At 37.4% G+C, this 20025-nt stretch overlaps 1 protein-coding gene across 2 annotated transcripts in view; it reads right to left on the minus strand.

Moving 5' to 3' along the window:
* mcf2la (mcf.2 cell line derived transforming sequence-like a) overlaps nucleotides 1-18438 on the minus strand; it is a 115486-nt gene extending 97048 nt beyond the window's left edge. The window contains exons 1-2 of one of the 2 annotated variants that reach the window (XM_041781823.1): nucleotides 18413-18438; nucleotides 16655-16773 (exon numbers count right to left, since the gene is read on the minus strand). The gene's annotated coding sequence lies outside the window, so the exon portion shown is untranslated. Of the gene's footprint in view, nucleotides 1-16654; nucleotides 16774-17062; nucleotides 17130-18412 lie in introns of those variants that run through there. The other variant, XM_041781825.1, reaches the window with a different exon arrangement.
* Nucleotides 18439-20025: the final 1587 nt, after the last annotated feature.

The raw sequence follows: 20025 nt of genomic DNA on the forward strand, positions 1-20025 counted from the left end.
ATCTGATACAGGCCATTATTTACAGCTGATACAGGCCATTACTGACAGCTGATACAGGTCATTATTTACAGCCAATACAGGCCATTATTTACATCTGATACAGGCCATTATTTACATCTGATACAGGCCATTACTGACAGCCGATACAGGCCATTATTTACAGCCAATACAGGCCATTATTTACAGCTGATACAGGCCACTATTTACATCTGATACAGGCCATTATTTACAGCTGATACAGGCCATTACTGACAGCTGATACAGGTCATTATTTACAGCCAATACAGGCCATTATTTACATCTGATACAGGCCATTATTTACATCTGATACAGGCCATTACTGACAGCTGATACAGGACATTATTTACATCTGATACAGGCCATTATTTACAGCTGATACAGGCCATTATTTACATCTGATACAGGCCATTATTTACATCTGATACAGGCCATTACTGACAGCTGATACAGGCCATTATTTACAGCCAATACAGGCCATTATTTACATCTGATACAGGCCATTATTTACATCTGATACAGGCCATTACTGACAGCTGATACAGGACATTATTTACATCTGATACAGGCCATTATTTACATCTGATACAGGCCATTACTGACAGCTGATACAGGACATTATTTACATCTGATACAGGCCATTATTTACAACTGATGCAGGCCATTATTTACAGCTGATACAGGACATTATTTACATCTGATACAGGCCATTATTTACAGCTGAAACAGGCCATTATTTACAGCTGATACAGGACATTATTTACATCTGATACAGGCCATTACTGACAGCTGATACAGGTCATTATTTACATCTGATACAGGCCATTATTTACATCTGATACAGGCCATATTTTACATCTGATACAGGCCATTATTTACATCTGATACAGGCCATTATTTACATCTGATACAGGCCATTATTTACAGCTGATACAGGCCATTATTTACATCTGATACAGGCCATTATTTACATCTGATACAGGCCATATTTTACATCTGATACAGGCCATTATTTACATCTGATACAGGCCATTATTTACATCTGATACAGGCCATTATTTACATCTGATACAGGCCATTATTTACAGCTGATACAGGCCATTATTTACATCTGATACAGGCCATTATTTACAGCTGATACAGGCCATTACTGACAGCTGATACAGGCTGTTATTTACAGCCGATACAGGCCATTACTGACAGCTGATACAGGCCATTATTTACATCTGATACAGGCCATTATTTACAGCCAATACAGGCCATTATTTACAATTGAAACAGGCCATTATTTACAACTGATACAGGCCATTATTTACAGCCAATACAGGCCATTATTTACATCTGATACAGGCCATTATTTACATCTGATACAGGCCATTATTTACAATTGAAACAGGCCATTATTTACAACTGATACAGGCCATTATTTAGAGCCAATACAGGCCATTATTTACATCTGATACAGGCCATTATTTACATCTGATACAGGCCATTATTTACAGCCGATACAGGACATTATTTACATCTGATACAGGCCATTATTTACAGCCAATACAGGCCATTATTTACATCTGATACAGGCCAATATTTACCTCTGATACAGGCCATTATTTACAGCCAATACAGGCCATTATTTACATCTGATACAGGCCATTATTTACAGCTGATACAGGCCATTATTTACATCTGATACAGGCCATTATTTACATCTGATACAGGCCATTACTGACAGCCAATACAGGCCATTATTTACATCTGATACAGGCCATTATTTACATCTGATACAGGCCATTATTTACATCTGATACAGGCCATTATTTACAGCCAATACAGGCCATTATTTACATCTGATACAGGCCATTATTTACATCTGATACAGGCCATTATTTACATCTGATACAGGCCATTATTTACATCTGATACAGGCCATTATTTACATCTGATACAGGCCATTATTTACATCTGATACAGGCCATTATTTACATCTGATACAGGCCATTACTGACAGCTGATACAGGCCGTTATTTACAGCCGATACAGGCCATTAATTACATCTGATACAGGCCATTACTGACAGCTGATACAGGCCGTTATTTACAGCCAATACAGGCCATTATTTACAGCTGATACAGGCCATTATTTACAGCTGATACAGGCCATTATTTACCACTGATACAGGCCATTAATTACATCTGATACAGGCCATTACTGACAGCTGATACAGGCCGTTATTTACAGCCAATACAGGCCATTATTTACAGCTGATACAGGCCATTATTTACATCTGATACAGGCCATTACTGACAGCCAATACAGGCCATTATTTACATCTGATACAGGCCATTATTTACATCTGATACAGGCCATTATTTACATCTGATACAGGCCATTATTTACAGCTGATACAGGCCATTATTTACATCTGATACAGGCCATTATTTACATCTGATACAGGCCATTATTTACAGCCAATACAGGCCATTATTTACATCTGATACAGGCCATTATTTACATCTGATACAGGCCATATTTTACATCTGATACAGGCCATTATTTACATCTGATACAGGCCATTATTTACATCTGATACAGGCCATTATTTACATCTGATACAGGCCATTATTTACATCTGATACAGGCCATTATTTACATCTGATACAGGCCATTATTTACATCTGATACAGGCCATTATTTACATCTGATACAGGCCATTATTTACAACTGATACAGGCCGTTATTTACAGCCGATACAGGCCATTAATTACATCTGATACAGGCCATTACTGACAGCTGATACAGGCCGTTATTTACAGCCAATACAGGCCATTATTTACAGCTGATACAGGCCATTATTTACAGCTGATACAGGCCATTATTTACCACTGACACAGGCCATAATTTACAACTGATACAGGCCAATATTTACAGCCGATACAGGCCATTATTTACAACTGATACAGGCCATTATTTACATCTGATACAGGCCATTATTTACATCTGATACAGGCCATTATTTACAGCTGATACAGGCTGTTATTTACAGCCGATACAGGCCATTACTGACAGCTGATACAGGCCATTATTTACATCTGATACAGGCCATTATTTACAATTGAAACAGGCCATTATTTACAACTGATACAGGCCATTATTTAGAGCCAATACAGGCCATTATTTACATCTGATACAGGCCATTATTTACATCTGATACAGGCCATTATTTACAATTGAAACAGGCCATTATTTACAACTGATACAGGCCATTATTTAGAGCCAATACAGGCCATTATTTACAGCTGATACAGGCCATTATTTACATCTGATACAGGCCATTATTTATAGCCGATACAGGACATTATTTACATCTGATACAGGCCATTACTGACAGCTGATACAGGCCGTTATTTACAGCCGATACAGGCCATTAATTACATCTGATACAGGCCATTATTTACATCTGATACAGGCCATTATTTACAATTGAAACAGGCCATTATTTACAACTGATACAGGCCATTATTTAGAGCCAATACAGGCCATTATTTACATCTGATACAGGCCATTATTAACAACAGATACAGGCCATTATTTACAGCCAATACAGGCCATTATTTACAACTGATACAGGCCATTATTTACATCTGATACAGGCCATTATTTACAGCCAATACAGGCCATTATTTACAGCTGATACAGGCCATTATTTACAGCTGATACAGGCCATTATTTACCACTGATACAGGCCATAATTTACAACTGATACAGGCCAATATTTACAGCCGATACAGGCCATTATTTACAACTGATACAGGCCATTATTTACATCTGATACAGGCCATTATTTACATCTGATACAGGCCATTATTTACAACTGATACAGGCCAATATTTACAGCCGATACAGGCCAATATTTACCTCTGATACAGGCCATTATTTACATCTGATACAGGCCATTATTTACATCTGATACAGGCCATTATTTACATCTGATACAGGCCATTATTTACAACTGATACAGGCCAATATTTACATCTGATACAGGCCAATATTTACCTCTGATACAGGCCATTATTTACAACTGATACAGGCCAATATTTAGCTCTGATACAGGCCAATATTTACAGCCAATACAGGCCATTATTTACATCTGATACAGGCCATTATTTACAGCCAATACAGGCCATTATTTACATCTGATACAGGCCATTATTTTCAGCCAATACAGGCCATTATTTACAGCTGATACAGGCCACTATTTACATCTGATACAGGCCATTATTTACAGCTGATACAGGCCATTATTTACATCTGATACAGGCCATTATTTACAGCCAATACAGGCCATTATTTACATCTGATACAGGCCATTATTTACAGCCAATACAGGCCATTATTTACAACTGATACAGGCCATTATTTACAGCCAATACAGGCCATTATTTACAGCTGATACAGGCCACTATTTACATCTGATACAGGCCATTATTTACAGCTGATACAGGCCATTATTTACATCTAATACAGGCCATTACTGACAGCTGATACAGGCCATTATTTACAGCCAATACAGGCCATTATTTACATCTGATACAGGCCATTATTTACATCTGATACAGGCCATTATTTACATCTGATACAGGCCATTATTTACAGCTGATACAGGCCATTATTTACATCTGATACAGGCCATTACTGACAGCTGATACAGGCCATTATTTACAGCCAATACAGGCCATTATTTACATCTGATACAGGCCATTATTTACATCTGATACAGGCCATTATTTACATCTGATACAGGCCATTATTTACATCTGATACAGGCCATTATTTACAGCTGATACAGGCCATTATTTACATCTGATACAGGCCATTACTGACAGCTGATACAGGCCATTATTTACAACTGATACAGGCCATTATTTACATCTGATACAGGCCATTATTTACAATTGAAACAGGCCATTATTTACATCTGATACAGGCCATTATTTACAGCTGATACAGGACATTATTTACATCTGATACAGGCCATTACTGACAGCTGAAACAGGCCATTATTTACATCTGATACAGGCCATATTTTACATCTGATACAGGCCATTATTTACATTTGATACAGGCCATTATTTACATCTGATACAGGCCATTATTTACATCTGATACAGGCCATTATTTACATCTGATACAGGCCATTATTTACAGCTGATACAGGCCATTATTTACATCTGATACAGGCCATTATTTACAGCTGATACAGGCCATTATTTACAATTGAAACAGGCCATTATTTACAACTGATACAGGCCATTATTTAGAGCCAATACAGGCCATTATTTACATCTGATACAGGCCATTATTTACATCTGATACAGGCCATTATTTACAGCCGATACAGGCCATTATTTACATCTGATACAGGCCATTATTTACAGCTGATACAGGCCATTATTTACATCTGATACAGGCCATTATTTACATCTGATACAGGCCATTATTTACATCTGATACAGGCCATTATTTACATCTGATACAGGCCATTATTTACATCTGATACAGGCCATTATTTAGAGCCAATACAGGCCATTATTTACATCTGATACAGGCCATTATTTACATCTGATACAGGCCATTATTTACAGCCAATACAGGCCATTATTTACAACTGATACAGGCCATTATTTACAGCCAATACAGGCCATTATTTACATCTGATACAGGCCAATATTTACCTCTGATACAGGCCATTATTTACAGCCAATACAGGCCATTATTTACATCTGATACAGGCCATTATTTACATCTGATACAGGCCATTATTTACATCTGATACAGGCCATTATTTACATCTGATACAGGCCATTATTTACAGCCAATACAGGCCATTATTTACATCTGATACAGGCCATTATTTACATCTGATACAGGCCATTATTTACAGCTGATACAGGCCATTATTTACAGCTGATACAGGCCATTATTTACATCTGATACAGGCCATTATTTACATCTGATACAGGCCATTATTTACAGCCAATACAGGCCATTATTTACATCTGATACAGGCCATTATTTACATCTGATACAGGCCATTATTTACAGCCAATACAGGCCATTATTTACATCTGATACAGGCCATTATTTACATCTGATACAGGCCATTATTTACATCTGATACAGGCCATTATTTACATCTTATACAGGCCATTATTTACATCTGATACAGGCCATTATTTACATCTGATACAGGCCATTACTGACAGCTGATACAGGCCGTTATTTACAGCCGATACAGGCCATTAATTACATCTGATACAGGCAATTATTTACAATTGAAACAGGCCATTATTTACATCTGATACAGGCCATTATTTACAACTGATAAAGGCCAATATTTACAGCCGATACAGGCCATTATTTACCTCTGATACAGGCCATTATTTACATCTGATACAGGCCATTATTTACATCTGATACAGGCCATTATTTACAACTGATACAGGCCAATATTTACATCTGATACAGGCCAATATTTACCTCTGATACAGGCCATTATTTACAACTGATACAGGCCAATATTTACAGCCGATACAGGCCAATATTTACCTCTGATACAGGCCAATATTTACAGCCGATACAGGCCATTATTTACATCTGATACAGGCCATTATTTACAACTGATACAGGCCATTATTTACATCTGATACAGGCCAATATTTACCTCTGATACAGGCCATTATTTACATCTGATACAGGCCAATATTTGCAGGTGATACAGGCCATTATTTACAACTGATACAGGCTAATATTTACAGCTGATACAGGCCAATATTTACATCTGATACAGGCCAATATTTGCAGGTGATACAGGCCATTATTTATAACTGATACAGGCTAATATTTACAGCTGATACAGGCCAATATTTACAGCTGATACAGGCTAATATTTACATCTGATACAGGCCATTATTTACAGCTGATATAGGCCATTATTTACAGCCGATACAGGCCATTACTTACAATTGATACAGGTCATTATTTACAGCCGATACAGGCCATTACTTACAATTGATACAGGTCATTATTTACAGCTGATACAGGTCATTATTTACAGCCGATACAGGCCATTACTTACAATTGATACAGGCCAATATTTACAGCTGATACAGGCCATTATTTACAACTGATACAGGCTAATATTTACAGCTGATACAGGCCATTATTTACAATTGATACAGGCCATTATTTACAGCCGATACAGGCCATTACTTACAATTGATACAGGTCATTATTTACAGCTGATACAGGTCATTATTTACAGCCGATACAGGCCATTACTTACAATTGATACAGGCCAATATTTACAGCTGATACAGGCCATTATTTACAACTGATACAGGCTAATATTTACAGCTGATACAGGCCATTATTTACAATTGATACAGGCTCATATTTACATCTGATACAGGCCATTATTAACAACGGATACAGGCCATTATTTACAGCCAATACAGGCCATTATTTACAACTGATACAGGCCATTATTTACAGCCAATACAGGCCATTATTTACATCTGATACAGGCCAATATTTACCTCTGATACAGGCCATTATTTACAGCCAATACAGGCCATTATTTACATCTGATACAGGCCATTATTTACATCTGATACAGGCCATTATTTACAGCTGATACAGGCCATTATTTACATCTGATACAGGCCATTACTGACAGCCAATACGGGCCATTATTTACATCTGATACAGGCCATTATTTACATCTGATACAGGCCATTATTTACAGCTGATACAGGCCATTATTTACAGCTGATACAGGCCATTATTTACATCTGATACAGGCCATTATTTACAGCTAATACAGGCCATTATTTACATCTGATACAGGCCATTATTTACAGCCAATACAGGCCATTATTTACATCTGATACAGGCCATTATTTACAGCCAATACAGGCCATTATTTACATCTGATACAGGCCATTATTTACATCTGATACAGGCCATTATTTACATCTGATACAGGCCATTATTTACATCTGATACAGGCCATTATTTACAGCTGATACAGGCCATTATTTACATCTGATACAGGCCATTATTTACATCTGATACAGGCCATTATTTACAGCTGTTACAGGCCATTATTTACATCTGATACAGGCCATTACTGACAGCTGATACAGGCCGTTATTTACAGCCGATACAGGCCATTATTTACATCTGATACAGGCCATTATTTACATCTGATACAGGCCATTATTTACATCTGATACAGGCCATTATTTACATCTGATACAGGCCATTATTTACATCTGATACAGGCCATTATTTACATCTGATACAGGCCATTATTTACATCTGATACAGGCCATTATTTACAATTGAAACAGGCCATTATTTACAGCTGTTACAGGCCATTATTTACAGCTGATACAGGCCATTATTTACCACTGATACAGGCCATAATTTACAACTGATACAGGCCAATATTTACAGCCGATACAGGCCAATATTTACATCTGATACAGGCCATTATTTACATCTGATACAGGCCATTATTTACATCTGATACAGGCCATTATTTACATCTGATACAGGCCATTATTTACAATTGAAACAGGCCATTATTTACAGCCAATACAGGCCATTATTTACAACTGATACAGGCCAATATTTACAGCCGATACAGGCCAATATTTACCTCTGATACAGGCCATTATTTACATCTGATACAGGCCATTATTTACATCTGATACAGGCCATTATTTACATCTGATACAGGCCATTATTTACAATTGAAACAGGCCATTATTTACAGCCAATACAGGCCATTATTTACAACTGATACAGGCCAATATTTACAGCCGATACAGGCCAATATTTACCTCTGATACAGGCCATTATTTACATCTGATACAGGCCATTATTTACATCTGATACAGGCCATTATTTACATCTGATACAGGCCATTATTTACAACTGATACAGGCCAATATTTACATCTGATACAGGCCAATATTTACCTCTGATACAGGCCATTATTTACATCTGATACAGGCCAATATTTGCAGGTGATACAGGCCATTATTTACAGCTGATACAGGCCATTATTTACATCTGATACAGGCCATTATTTACATCTGATACAGGCTAATATTTACAGCTGATACAGGCCGTTGTTTACAGCAGATACAGGCCATTATTTACAACTGATACAGGTCATTATTTACAGCTGATACAGGCCAATATTTGCAGGTGATACAGGCCATTATTTACAACTGATACAGGCTAATATTTACAGCTGATACAGGCCAATATTTACAATTGATACAGGCCATTATTTACAGCCGATACAGGCCATTACTTACAATTGATACAGGTCATTATTTACAACTGATACAGGCCATTATTTACATCTGATACAGGCCAATATTTGCAGGTGATACAGGCCATTATTTACAACTGATACAGGCTAATATTTACAGCTGATACAGGCCAATATTTACAGCTGATACAGGCTAATATTTACAGCTGATACAGGCCATTATTTACAGCCGATACAGGCCATTACTTACAACTGATACAGGTCATTATTTACAATTGATACAGGCCATTATTTACAGCCGATACAGGCCATTACTTACAATTGATACAAGCCAATATTTACAGCTGATACAGGCCATTATTTACAACTGATACAGGTCATTATTTACAGCTGATACAGGTCATTATTTACAGCTGATACAGGTCATTATTTACAGCCGATACAGGCCATTACTTACAATTGATACAAGCCAATATTTACAGCTGATACAGGCCATTATTTACAACTGATACAGGCTAATATTTACAGCCGATACAGGCCATTATTTACAACTGATACAGGCTAATATTTACAGCTGATACAGGCCATTATTTACAACTGATACAGGCTAATATTTACAGCTGATACAGGCCATTATTTACAATTGATACAGGCTCATATTTACAGCTGATACAGGCCATTATTTACAATTGATACAGGCTCATATTTACAGCTGATACAGGCCATTATTTACAATTGATACAGGCTCATATTTACAGCTGATAAAGGCCATTATTTGCATCTGATACAGGCCAATATTTACAGCTGATACAGGCCATTAGTGACAGCTGATACAAGCTCATATTTACAGCTGATACAGGCCTATCTCTACAGCCAAAATAAGCCAATATTTACAGTTGATATAGGCTGAAATTCAGAGCATATTGATCCATATTTACAGCTGATACAGGCCCTTTACTAAAGCTGATATAGGCTGTTATTGGTCAATATTTACAGCAGATGTAAGCCAATATGTTAGGCCAGTATAGCTTAATATTTCCATACAATATAGTTTAATATTTCAACCCAATAGAAGCTAATATTTACAGCCAACATAGGTTGATTTTTACAGATGATACAGGCCAATAGCTGACAATGGTTACATCCAATATGGACTGATATTTACAACTGATTTAGGACAATATTCACACCCCATATAGGCTGATCTTTACAGTAAATATAGGATGGTATTCAAAATTGATAAAGGTACATCATGCTGATAAAATCATGCACCCCTAATATTAATCAGGTACATTCTGATGAATAACTCAATAAATCATGTAAAGCAGAGCGTGATGCTCTAAAGCCCAATTCCAAACAAAGATACATGCTTACGTTTGATATGTCACAATTTGTAATAAATTAAACATGAAACGAAACGAAATTTAAAACTTTAAGATTTAAAATGATCAATAGTGACCATCCCTAGCCTCAGCCAATGTACCGAGCAGAACAGAGATGGGCTACCTGGCTTCTTTTAGCTGAACATCGGCGTGTGAACACACTGCCTGCAGGGAACCTGCTGCCAAAGTTACATAATACTGAAAACAGAAGACTGGGGCACTTTGTGGAAATGGGATAGACTTGATTCTTCCTGTTCTAAGTTATTGTTGTAAGTCTACTGGTAGACTTTGGTACTACTATTTAAAAGTGAAAAATATATGTTGTTGCTTAACTGAATGAAGGCAGGGAAGTTTAGCTAATTAGTCCCAGAATCAAGCCAAATGTTGTCAGAGTTGATTATTTTCAGCAGTCCTCCTCCACCTAAGAATTCTGTGCATCCTTTTCAGCCCTGGCCTCATAAAAACACACACACACACACACACCCACACACCCCCACACACACACACACACACACACCCACACACACACACACCTGATGACTCCTGAACAATCAAAGCAAATTTACCCAATTCCCCCTCCAATTACTGGCAAGGCCAACAGTGGCTCCTTTCATCGCTCTGACAATATAGCAGCATGCCTTTAGTCATATGAAGACAGATCTTGTGACGTGGAGATGTGCCAGGCTAAATTAAGAGTCAGGACGAGCTCCACATGCAGCACAATGTGACACTTCTAACAGCAAAGGTTGAGGAGCCGGCCTGGGGGATGTCCAGGAGCACAGAGAGGGGAAGCACCGGTGCTTATATGCTGTCTTTTAGTTTCAGTTCAAGGTAGCCAGCAGTAGAAATGTTGGTCTGCATGCAGCTCTGAACAAGCAGAACCGCGGTAGTTTTAACTTTAGTGTTTACATTTCTACTGACAATAATTCATCATCAGCTGCTCTTATTCACTGCTCTGTACATGTTAACACTCCTTACATGAGTTATGAGTTTCCACTGGGACTGACACTTTGTAACCAGAGGGCCCTCTAGTGGAGCATTGCAGAATTACAGCCAGTCTACAGTCTGCTGACATGGAGAGGTTGTCGATTCTAAACGATTATTATTGTTAAAAAAAAAAAGACAAATATAACTGATAAAAACAGGAGCAGGTTAGGTCTCTTTAAGCAACTCTTGCACTGAAAAGCTCCACAAATACTGAAACAGCAACAAAAACAACATATTTAAAGCCAATATGGGCACATTTCTTAAACCCGCATGTGGAAATACTTACAGCTGATAGAGGCTGATGTTAACAGCTTATAAAGGCCAATATTTACAGCTGATAGAGGGTGATGTTAACAGCTGATAAAGGCCAATATGTACAGCTAAGAAAGGCTGATGTTAACAGCTTATAAAGGCCAATATTTACAGCTGATAGAGGCTGATGTTAACAGCTGATAAAGGCCAATATTTACAGCTGATAGAGGCTGATGTTAACAGCTTATAAAGGCCAATATTTACAGCTGATAGAGGCTGATGTTAACAGCTTATAAAGGCCAAAACGTACAGCTAAGAAGGGCTGATGTTAACAGCTTGTAAAGGCCAATATTTACAGCTGATGAAGGCTGATGTTCACAGCTTATAAAGGCCAATATTTACAGCTGAGAAAGGCTGATGTTAACAGCTGATAAAGGCCAATATCTACAGCTGATAAAGGCTGATGTTAACAGCTTATAAAGGCCAATATTTGCAGCTGATAGAGGCTGATGTTAACAGCTGATGAAGGCTGATGTTAACAGCTTATAAAGGCCAATATTTACAGCTGATAAAGGCTGATGTTCACAGCTTATAAAGGCCAATATTTACAGCTGATAAAGGCTGATGTTAACAGCTGATAAAGGCTGATGTTAACAGCTTATAAAGGCCAATATTTACAGCTGATAAAGGCTGATGTTAACAGCTTATAAAGGCTTATGTTAACAGCTGATGGAGGCTGATGTTAACAGCTGGTAAAGGCCAATATTAACAGCTGATAAAGGCTGATGTCAACAGCTGATAAAGGCCAATATCTACAGCTGATAAAGGCTGATGTTAACAGCTTATAAAGGCCAATATTTGCAGCTGATAGAGGCTGACGTTAACAGCTGATGAAGGCTGATGTTAACAGCTTATAAAGGCCAATATTTACAGCTGATAAAGACTGATGTTAACAGCTTATAAAGGCTGATGTTCACAGCTTATAAAGGCCAATATTTACAGCTGATAAAGACTGATGTTAACAGCTTATAAAGGCTGATGTTAACAGCTTATAAAGGCCAATATTTACAGCTGAGAAAGGCTGATGTCAACAGCTGATAAAGGCCAATATTTACAGCTGATAGAGGCTGATGATAACAGCTGATAAAGGGCGATACGTACAGTTAGGAAAGGCTGATGTTAACAGCTTATAACGGCCAATATTTACAGCTGAGAAAGGCTGATGTTAACAGCTTATAAAGGCCAATATTTACAGCTTATAAAGGCCAATATTTACAGCGGAGAAAGGCTGATGTTCACAGCTGATAAAGGCCAATATTTACAGCTGATAAAGGCTGATGTTAACAGCTTATAAAGGCTGATGTTAACAGCTTATAAAGGCCAATATTTACAGCTGATAAAGGCTAATGTTAACAGCTTATAAAGGCTGATGTTAACAGCTTATAAAGGCCAATATTTACAGCTGATAAAGGCTGATGTTAACAGCTGATAAAGGCTGATGTTAACAGCTGATAAAGGCTGACGTTAACAGCTGATAAAGGCTGATGTTAACAGCTGATGGAGGCTGATGTTAACAGCTTATAAAGGCCAATATTTACAGCTGATGAAGGCTGATGTTAACAGCTGGTAAAGGCTGATGTTAACAGCTGATAAAGGCCAATATCTACAGCTGATAAAGGCTGAGGTTAACAGCTGATAAAGGCTGATGTTAACAGTTGATGAAGGCTGATGTTAACAGCTGATGAAGGCTGATGTTAACAGCTTATAAAGGCCAATATTTACAGCTGATAAAGGCTGATGTTAACAGCTTATAAAGGCTAATATTTACAGCTGATAAAGGCTGATGTTAACAGCTTATAAAGGCCAATATTTACCGCTGAGAAAGGCCAATATTTACAGCGTATAAAGGCTGATGTTAACAGCTGGTAAAAGCTGATGTTAACAGCTTATAAAGGCCAATATTTACAGCTGATAAAGGCTGATGTTCACAGCTTATAAAGGCTGATGTTAACATCTAATAAAGGCCAATATCTACAGCTGATAAAGGCTGATGTTAACAGCTGATGAAGGCTGATGTTAACAGCTGATAAAGGCTGATGTTAACAGCTGATATGGGCCAATATTTACAGCTGATAAAGGCTGATGTTAACAGCTTATAAAGGCTGATGTTAACAGCTTATAAAGGCCAATATTTACAGTTGATAGAGGCTGATGTTAACAGCTTATAAAGGCCAATATTTACAGCTAAGAAAGCCAATATTTACAGCGTATAAAGGCTGATGTTAACAGCTGGTTAAGGCTGATGTTAACAGCTTATAAAGGCCAGTATTTACAGCTGATAAAGGCTGATGTTCACAGCTTATAAAGGCTGATGTTAACAGCTGATATAGGCTGATGTTAACAGCTGATAAAGGCTGATGTTAACAGCTTATAAAGGCCAATACTTACGGCTGATAAAGGCTGATGTTAACAGCTCATAAAGGCCCTTATATTTACAACTGATAAAGGCTGATGTTAACAGCTTATAAAGGCCAATACTTATGGCTGATAAAGGCTGATGTTAACAGCTCATAAAGGCCCTTATATTTACAGCTGATAAAGGCTGATGTTAACAGCTTATAAAGGCCAATATCTACAGCTGATAAAGGCTGATGTTAACAGCTGATGAAGGCTGATGTTAACAGCTGATAAAGGCTGATGTTAACAGCTGATAAAGGCCAATATTTACAGCTGATAGAGGCTGATGTTAACAGCTTACAAAGGCTGATGTTAACAGCTTATAAAGGCCAATATTTACAGCTGATAAAGGCTAATGTTAACAGCTTATAAAGGCTGATGTTAACAGCTTATAAAGGCCAATATTTACAGCTGATAAAGGCTGATGTTAACAGCTGATAAAGGCTGATGTTAACAGCTGATAAAGGCTGATGTTAACAGCTGATAAAGGCTGATGTTAACAGCTGATGGAGGCTGATGTTAACAGCTTATAAAGGCCAATATTTACAGCTGATGAAGGCTGATGTTAACAGCTGGTAAAGGCTGATGTTAACAGCTGATAAAGGCCAATATCTACAGCTGATAAAGGCTGAGGTTAACAGCTGATAAAGGCTGATGTTAACAGTTGATGAAGGCTGATGTTAACAGCTGATAAAGGCCAATATCTACAGCTGATAAAGGCTGAGGTTAACAGCTGATAAAGGCTGATGTTAACAGTTGATGAAGGCTGAGGTTAACAGCTTATAAAGGCCAATATTTACAGCTGATAAAGGCTGATGTTAACAGCTTATAAAGGCTAATATTTACAGCTGATAAAGGCTGATGTTAACAGCTTATAAAGGCCAATATTTACCGCTGAGAAAGGCCAATATTTACAGCGTATAAAGGCTGATGTTAACAGCTGGTAAAGGCTGATGTTAACAGCTTATAAAGGCCAATATTTACAGCTGATAAAGGCTGATGTTCACAGCTTATAAAGGCTGATGTTAACATCTAATAAAGGCCAATATCTACAGCTGATAAAGGCTGATGTTAACAGCTGATGAAGGCTGATGTTAACAGCTGATAAAGGCTGATGTTAACAGCTGATATGGGCCAATATTTACAGCTGATAAAGGCTGATGTTAACAGCTTATAAAGGCTGATGTTAACAGCTTATAAAGGCCAATATTTACAGTTGATAGAGGCTGATGTTAACAGCTTATAAAGGCCAATATTTACAGCTAAGAAAGCCAATATTTACAGCGTATAAAGGCTGATGTTAACAGCTGGTTAAGGCTGATGTTAACAGCTTATAAAGGCCAGTATTTACAGCTGATAAAGGCTGATGTTCACAGCTTATAAAGGCTGATGTTAACAGCTGATATTGGCTGATGTTAACAGCTGATAAAGGCTGATGTTAACAGCTTATAAAGGCCAATACTTACGGCTGATAAAGGCTGATGTTAACAGCTCATAAAGGCCCTTATATTTACAACTGATAAAGGCTGATGTTAACAGCTTATAAAGGCCAATACTTACGGCTGATAAAGGCTGATGTTAACAGCTCATAAAGGCCCTTATATTTACAGCTGATAAAGGCTGATGTTAACAGCTTATAAAGGCCAATATCTACAGCTGATAAAGGCTGATGTTAACAGCTGATGAAGGCTGATGTTAACAGCTGATAAAGGCTGATGTTAACAGCTGATAAAGGCCAATATTTACAGCTGATAGAGGCTGATGTTAACAGCTTATAAAGGTCAATACTTATGGCTTATATAGGTCTATCTTTACAGCTGGTATGAGTCGATATTTGATATAGGGTCATATACAGATGACTTCCTAAAATATGTCCTGTCTGCTAATACCATTTCTTCTATCTGCCTTTATTGAAAACCTTTGACCGCCTGTTCATCCCCTTTTATCTTCGCTTCTCATTTGTTTCTTGCCTCGCCCTTCTTTCAGTTTCCTTTCCTTCTCATTAATGCTTCGTTTGTATAAAATCTAACATCTTTCCTATGTGAATCAGTTCTTTTCACACTTTTTTAGCACGCATGTGAGATAGCTTTCTATCCATTATGTAACAATCAGAAAATGCGATGCCTCTAAACAGCATTAAAAACTTTTCACAGAAACAGTGACTGGAGTAAATTAAACAGGAAAGATGGTTAAGAAAGTAAAAGATGTGTACCTCAGCACGTCTTTGTGTCTGTAGGAGCAGATGAAATCGAGGCCGGCTGGTTCATCAGTCAGTCCTGGATGGTGTTGATCTTTAGAGCAGTGGTTCTCAACTGGTGGGTCAGGACACACCTGGTTGTAGAGCCAAGTTCATCAGGTGAGCATGTTAATAACATGGTTTCATATTCCATATGTAACACTTTAAAAACCAAACTGCATTAGTTTTCATTCAATAAATATGGTTGAAATTTTTAAGACACTGGGGTCCCAATTTTAAATAAAGGAGTTGGTGGAGGGTCCTGAGGTGCACCGTTTTGTATAATCAGTTACATTAAATTACTGCAGTATTTCCACAGCAATAAAAACATCACATGGATAAATATTTACCACAGAAAAACACTTTCTTCTAAAATCAACTCACCAGGGGGACAGCATGGTGCAGACTAACGACAACACACAGTGCATGGCTGTAGTCTGCAGTTTCACCAGCAGGGGGCGCTCATGTTGTACAGAGTAACATGAGCCTGCATTTAAAATAACATTTCTTCACTCTATTAACAAAGCTAACAAGAACAAACGCTGGCAAATGGTAAATGGAATCATAATCCCTGCTACCAATCTTCATTCTCAGGTTATTTTACTTTAAAATGTTCAGAGGTGTTTTGTATCGACTAAGTGAATTTGAATATTATGCTATTTTCACTTTATTGTTTTTGTATCTGCAGTTCTTAATTCCAAAAGAAACAGGCTATATTTTCATTTCTAATGTGCATGTAAGAGCCAAACAAAGAGCTGAAAATCAGAATTACCTCCACACTAGGATCCATACTCAATTATTTTTATGAGGCAGATTTAATTTCACAGCAATTTAAGTTAAATTTGGTTAAACTATCCCCCTCCTTCAAATCTTCACTCAAAAACTGAATATTTTCTGCAGAATTTACATACCAGAAGTGATTTCATTGTATCACATGGCGTCGACACTTGAAGCAGCACCTCTCTGAGGAAATTCACTCAACTTTTTCCACCCAGAATGCAACTCTCCACGGACGTGAATGCCTATTTTTAACCCTAAATCCCTGGAAATAACAGGACTAATTTTACGCCGAATTATACTCCAATGTGTGATTATTATTTGGTAAAAGTCTCGTGAATTTCTGCCTTTGTATAATCCATTTATGATTGAATTTGCAGAATTTCAAATGGGGTTTGGCGCGCTGACGTTTCGCAGCGTACCGACGGAGCTACGTCGCCTCCGTGCGTCCTGACCGGAAACTGCATCAATATCCAACAAAAGTCTTTCTTAAAACAGGCTTGAAACACTTTATTTAAAATCTGTGATTTGTTTTAAGCTTAAAAAATAAATTTAAGAACTTATTATTGCAGGAAGTGCTAGCATACTTGAGTAGGAGTTGAGATAAACACAATTTTCTCCATTTTTCCTTGAAATCTTCGACTAAATCTGAATATTTCCGCCTGATAAAATGTTAAACATTCAACCAACTTTAAACCGAATAATCGCCTAAGTCTCGTTTTAAATCAACATCGCAGTAGTCGATTAAGGTCCTCGTATAAATAATTAAACACTAACTTTGCATTGTGTACCATGGGGTTTGGCGTGCAGGCGCCTTTTTATGACGCTGCGCCGCCTCCATGCGTCCTGATTTGTAATCACATTCATATATTTGGTGCTAAGATGTGCTCTATTTGGTTTTTAAGGTGTTTTACAGTGGGTCTTATAAAGAAATAGGAGCTAAATGCTGCATCTTACCTGCACGTTTCCCCAAAGCCAAACAGCTCCACCCACCAATCAGCAGTTAGACCTTCTTCATCCTCTTCCTGTTCTTCCTCCTCCCTTTAACAGATTTATTCTTGTCCAGGATCCTTTAAAATAATTTTCTGACTAACTTTACATCCTCCTCAGCAGAAAGTTTCTCTGTGAGCTCTGACCCTCTCAGGTTGGTCCGGCTCTGTCTCCTAACTCCTTAAATGCTTCTAGCTTCTGTCAGAGTGATGTACGGCCTGAACTTCATGTTTGTGTGAGTGTGTCCAGGTATGGCTGTGTGTACATGAAGATACCCATGAGTACATCCCTGTTTGGTTATATAAGTCTCTGGGTATAAAGGCCACATGTAGTTTCACCATCAGGCAGGGGGAGGCAGCTGTCTGAGGCCTCAAGATAAAAAGTATTCACCCCCCTGGGATGGTTGACTTTTTTATTGATTTTACAAATCAATCATGTCGATATGATACGGATTTTTTTTACAGAAAAAAAGTGTTTTTGTACTACAGTCACTGAGATGCGTTCACTGACCTCAGCTGACCCCCACGTCTCTAACTATGAGACTAGAGCCCCAGCTGGGACGTCTGAATTAGATCAGTCATTTTAAAGGGGGTGAATATTTATGCACTTAATTTACATCACAGATTTGTATTTAATTGACGTCATCTTGCAGATATCTGTTTCACCGTGACATTAAAGAGGCCTTTTACAGAAGTTTACATCTAAATCCACTCATTCATAGAGCCATGAAGACTTCATGAACACGGCAGTCAGATGAACGAGTCTCAACTACACTTCAACAAATGAAAAAGGAAGGCAGCAGTGTCAACTCATAACTTTGACTTTTATCTTATAAATATGACTTTTATCTCATTATTATGACCTTTATCTCATAATTTTGACTTTTGTCTCATAATTTTGACTTTTTTCTTATAATTATGATTTTTTATCTCATTATTATGACTTTTTAACTCATAATTTTGACCTTTTAACTCAGAATTTTGACTTTTTAACTCATAATTTTGACTTTTTAACTCATAATTTTGACCTTTTAACTCATAATTTTGACTTTTTTCTTATAATTATGATTTTTTTATCTCATTATTATGACTTTTTAACTCATAATTTTGACCTTTTAACTCATAATTTTGACCTTTTAACTCAGAATTTTGACTTTCTTCTCATAATTTGATTTTTTTGCTCATAATTTGAGTTTTTAACTCATAATTTCGTCTTTTTCTGTCATAATTTTGACTTTCTTTCTTCTTATTATGACTTTATCTCATAGTAATGACTCAGGATTTTTTTTTTAAATAGCTATACTTTCACATTTTGTTTTTTATTTGGCACCAATGGGCTTCCATACCAGCATCTCCAGGGCCCCTCCATCCTGTGGGCCTGGGTAAGTAGACCCCCTATCCTCCATGCTATGCCCATGCCTAGTGGTAGAAAACTCCAGCACAGAAAATGAATAAATCCACCTTAAAGTCCACTCAAGGAAGTATTTCAGCTCCAAAATTAGGATTTATGATTTGATCTGTGTTTGAGATGATACATGTTGGCCACAAGTACAGCATTTTTAACAAAGCAGTTCTAAAGGA

This window comes from Cheilinus undulatus, linkage group 24, assembly GCF_018320785.1.
Source record: "Cheilinus undulatus linkage group 24, ASM1832078v1, whole genome shotgun sequence".
NCBI lineage: Eukaryota > Metazoa > Chordata > Actinopteri > Labriformes > Labridae > Cheilinus > Cheilinus undulatus.